The sequence below is a fragment of the Pongo abelii genome, chromosome 14 (assembly GCF_028885655.2).
Source record: "Pongo abelii isolate AG06213 chromosome 14, NHGRI_mPonAbe1-v2.0_pri, whole genome shotgun sequence".
In the NCBI taxonomy this organism is placed as follows: Eukaryota; Metazoa; Chordata; class Mammalia; order Primates; family Hominidae; genus Pongo; species Pongo abelii.
Window position 1 is genome coordinate 89739283 of NC_071999.2, and position 5432 is coordinate 89744714.

Here is a 5432-nt window from a genome sequence, read left to right on the forward strand (position 1 = left end):
ACTGCTTTAGTACATTTGAAATATTCTCACCACAAAAAATGGTAAGTATATTAAGTGATGGATATGTAGCTTGATTTAATTATTCCACAATGTATACACATATCAAAACACTACATTGTATTCTATATATACAATTACTGTCAATTTAAAACAAAATTTTTAAAATTCAAATTAAATCAGGCTGAATATTTTGCTGCCCTCACCAGGGCACCACAGCATATGCAACACTTAATTTCATTGAGAAAAATTTTGAATTTTCATCTAGAAATATGTATATCCTTTAATAAATGTGAATATAAATTTATACTAGAAGCCTTATTACACATCTAATACTCATTCAATAATTCACGTATCTAACTTTTTAAATTTTCTTTCTTTTTTGAGAGGGGCATATCATTATGTTGCCCAGGCTGGTCTTGTTCTCTTGGACTCAAAGCAATCCTTGCACCTCAGCCTCCCAAGCAGCTGGGATTACAGGTGTGTGACCACTACATCTAGTTTTTAACTTTAAAGCACCAGCAATGTCAAACAAAGCCAAGTAAAAAATTAGCAGAAATTACTAGTAACAAAGCATGCTCAGAAGGAAAATCTATGTTTTATAATATTTTTCTGATTATAATGATTTAAAAAACCCTATTTTGTGCAGCCTGATACAATAATATACCATGTAAAATTTAATTATATAATATAGGACATGCATTTACTTCAGGAGCAACATGATGAAAATACATTGGTAGTTTATATAAAATAAAACATATACAGGGAAAAATACAGCAAAAAATCCTCTTGTTAGGTGGAAAAATATTCATTTGTTGGTGGGAAAAATATTAATTTGGCTGTGAAAGTAGGTTTATCATCAAAGCTGGAGAGAATAATTAAAATAGTCACAGGAATCTATAGGTTACTTCACCCCCGTGTAGTCTTTTAAAAATGTAATGGGAAATACAGATTCTCCTTGACTTACAATGGGGTCATGTCCCAATAAGTGCATCTTAAGTTGAAAATATCCTTAAGTCAAATGCATTTAATACACCTAACCTACCAAACATCATACCTTAGCCTAGCCAACTTTAAATATTCTCAGAACACTTACATTAGCCTACACTTGAGCAAAATCATCTAAAAAAAAGCCTATTTTATAATAAAATATTGAATATCTCATGCAACTTATTAAATACTCTACTGAATGTAAAAAACAGAATGTTTGTATGTGTACTCAAAGTACCCATATGAATGCACATGACTTTTGATCCATGGAAAAGTCTGAAAAACTTTAAGTCAAACCATCCTAAGTCAGGGACAACCAGCACATTATTACCTACATGGTCTTCGTCAAAAATGCCCATTTCCATCTTGCTTTGTTTTGTTGTCTTTCAAAATAATGATCCTTGATAATTACCTTTTTGCATTGCCCTTATTTTTGTGTTAAAATTACACTCTTTCTGAGCCATGTAATATTTAGGTTAGTTAAATTATTATAAAAGATTTGTATTTTTGAGTTGTCATTAGTTGTAGAATTATTTAAGGAAAAAAACTTCAGATATTTATGTTGACAAGGAATGGATGATAGCTATTATCCAATCCCTTGCAGGTATACTTTGATAAGTACAGATCAGTGAAATCAGAGATATTCCCTGATTTCCCTGCATAGAACTTCAGATGGTGTATAATTTCACATTGCTCAGATATTAAAAGGTGAATAATAAAATCATTAGTCCCTTACTAAAAAGTTTGTTATAAATAAATGAATATATATTCACATATATAAAGATACACATACATACACGCATATACATTATAGCCACATGTTGTAAGTGGATAGTGAATTAGTGAAACTAATTAGCACAAATGCAGATTCTGAAATTAGGTCATCTATAAAAGAAAAATAGGAACAAAATGGAATTCAACAAACACTGAAAGTTTAATTAAAATTAATACTGAATTTTTAAAAGAATCTGTTTATGGGGTGCATAAAATGTAACACTGTGACTGGTAAGTATGGCAAGGTTTAATTTATATGTTTCAACTCCATCATTATTGTAGCATTTGAAATGTCATTTTAATGTCACTAATCTTTTTCTTATCTTGCATTGTGAATACATATACACATACACAATGTATATGTGTATTGTATACAATGTATATTCTATAGGTATAAATTTATATATAAGTATAAAGGTATATGACCATACTGTCATATTGTCATATAGTATGTAGTTTATATGGTAACATAGATATATAAAAGTTAGCTTATGTTTCTTAGCAGTTGAAACCACTAAGCTCTACTTGTACCTGTAATCAAATTGTAGTTTATTTTAGAAATCAATAGAAATTACTATCTGCTCAAAAATGTTCTCTTGGGCAGTAATAAAAGAAATTTAAGATCAAGATTGAAAAGGCATTATGAACAGCTTTAAGTCAGAAATTTGAAAAGTTACAGAAAATTAAAACATTAACTGCAAATATGTAAACTATTAAAACACATTGAAGAATATTACATTTCATAAACTGTGTAATGGTGTAAATGCCCAATGGCTTTACCTTACCCGCTACCTAGACTGAGCTGATTTATCAAGACAGGAGAATTGCAATAGAGAAAGAGTGATACACAGAACTGGCTGGCTGTGTGGGAGACTGGAGTTTTATTATTACTCATATCAGTCTCCCAGAGCATTCGCGGAGCAGAGCAGGGGGAGGCCAGTGAGCCGGGAGAGCTAATTGGTCAGGTTAGAGGCAAAATCACAGGGAGTCAAAGCTGCCTTCTTGTGCTGAGTCAGTTTCTGGGTGGGGGCCACAAGATTAGATGAGCCAGTTTATTGATCTGGGTGGTGCCAGCTAAACCATCAAGTGCAGGGTCTGCAAAATATCTCAAACATTGATTTCGTTTGTTTGTTTTTTGTTTTTTTGTTTTTTTGCGGCGCACTTGTACTTTTATGACGGACAATGTGCCCCCATTCACATCCACAAATCAGTGCTGTCCAGGCCACACCCAGGAGCCCCTGTCTAACCACTGCCCTCCCACGGCCTCGCCCAGGCTTCCGTCACATCATCACTCACTAGGACGCACAGCAGCTCTTCCACTCTTACCTGAAGTTGTATTTTAAAAGCACATGCTGGTTGTAAACACTTCCAACAATGCAGAAATGAGCAACGGGAAAGTGGAACTTGCTGTGGACACGGCCACAGGACCACACTTTTGTTCCTGTTGGGATGCCTGGGTCGGTTTCACAGGTCGCCTCGCAGTCCTGAAGGCTGAACCCGTCTGTCTGGGCGCCCTGCGCTGCCTGCCTCCTGGGCACTCTGGGGCAATGTGGACGGATGCGCTCTTGTCTAAGGTTCTGTGCGTGCAGTCAGGAATCTGCACCAAGAATGGTCTGTCCATCAATGAGGGAGAGTCCTCCCCGGGAGGGGCTTCCGTGCCTCCCATTCTGGGCACTTCCGGACTTTCTGCAGGAAGTGCTGTCTCTGAGTCATTCTGTTTTGTCCCGAGGCTGCTGCGAGGACCGGGACAGGCGAGCACATTCTGGAGGGTAGGGACGTGGGGGACGGCTTCAGTCCAAGCACAGCCGCAGGTCCCAGCTGCCCCGCTTTCCCTGGCCCGAGAAGAGCAGCCCCCAGCAGGCTGCGGGCACAATCCCGGCTCACGTAAGGCCTAGACCGCACTGCAGGGCCCCAGCAGACCGCCTTAATTTTCACGTTTGTTCCCTCCTGCTTTCCAGCTTTGGGGTCCTTGTTAAGAGGGACTCGAACCACAAGGTTATAAACACGACACCTGCATTCCCTTCCAGTCCTTCATGGTTTTCTTTTTTACACACAAATCTTACAACCTTTACTTTTTCCAACTGGAAAACCAGTTTTTCCAACACTTTTTAAAAAACAAATTATCCTTTTATCATATACTGAAAGCCCTACCCATAACAAGCCCACTTCTGCCTTTGACTGTTCACTGACCCTTCATTTACTTCCTAAACCGACCCTTTTTGGTAACTTTCAGTAAAGAGGTGGCTTTAACAAATATATTCTCCAGAAATCTCCAGAACCTTTGCGTGGGTCAGGGTGAAAGGTGCCGCCAGGATGTAAGCAGAACAGCTGAGTCCTCCTGGTAGGTGCCAGGTGCGATCTACACAGACCGCGTGTGTGGCAGACATGGAGTCAGACGCGCTTCCTCAAAACGCAGCCCCAGTCTCCGGCAGAGCACACAGGCTCCAGGGCCCTGTGGACAGGGCTGGTCCCAGTGTATCCACGCCACTTCCTGGGCTTGGGGGGTGGTACGCCAGCGGCTGCCCGCAGCAGGAAGCCCACGCAGAGGCCAGGGGCTCTTGTTCCACTTGGCAGAGACCCCAGAAGGAGCCAGGGGGCATCATCGGAGCCTGGGGCCCCGGCAGGGGAGCCCAAGGGCACAGCAGCTGCAGGCCGTTGGCAAGGCCAGAAGACGGTGAGTGGAAAGCCCGGGCGCGTGGAGAGACCCCGAGAAGGGGCTGTTCAGCTGTGAATCCTGCATTTGCCTTTCGTGTTTCATCCGGCGGTTTTGAAACCAGGTTTTTATCTGGACCTCTGTGAGCTGCAACTCCCTGGCCAGCCACTTCCGCTCCAGAGGGCCCAGATACTGGTGGTGCCGGAAGACGCTCTCCAAGGCGCGAACCTGCTCTGTGGTGAAGGTTGTACAGACAGGGGGCCTCCGGGAGTTTGGCTCCTAATTCAACCCTTCACAGAACAGGGTCATGCAGCCTCTCTGTCCTGGGCCCCCACCCCAGCCCCTTACTGCGGCTGGGGTGGCTCCTCTCTCCTCTCAAGCACTAATCTTAGAAGCAGTTTAGGGAGGGTCAGAATCTTGTAGCCTCCAGCTGCATGACTCCTAAACCATAATTTCTAATCTTGTGGCTAATTTCTTAGTCCTTCAAAGAGAGTCTACTCCTTAGGCAAGAAGGAGGTTTGTTTTGGGAAAGGGCTGTTATCTTTGTTTTAAACTATAAACTAAGTTCCTCTCAAAGTTAGTTCAGCCTATTTCCAGGAATGAACAAGGACAGGTTGGAGGTTAGAAGCAAGGTGGAGCTGGTTAGGTTAGATCTCTTTCACTGTCTGGGTCATAATTTTGCAATGACGGTTTTAATGGTTTATTAGTGTTCATTTTATTCTCCATTTTATTGTGTATCTACATCTGTACTTTTTTATAATCCTCAAGAAAAATCTGCCTCTTTTATTATTCTTTTATTTTTTTCACTGACAACTTTGATTTTGTTCATCTTCTCTATTGAATCTTGATTCTCTAATTTAATAATTTATACTCTCATGTTATTTCTTATCCTCTTGCATTTATTTGATGTTCCTTTTTCAGACAAGCTGAACATTTTGCTCACTATTTTTATCCTTTTATCCTTTACTAATGTAAATATTATATCCATAATTTTTAAAATGTATCTGACATCACCTTT

General features: G+C 40.3%; 1 pseudogene; it reads right to left on the minus strand.

Annotated features, from left to right (window-relative positions):
* Positions 1–4166: 4166 nt before the first annotated feature.
* On the minus strand, positions 4167–4723 carry LOC100460804 (homeobox protein VENTX-like; annotated as a pseudogene).
* Positions 4724–5432: the final 709 nt, after the last annotated feature.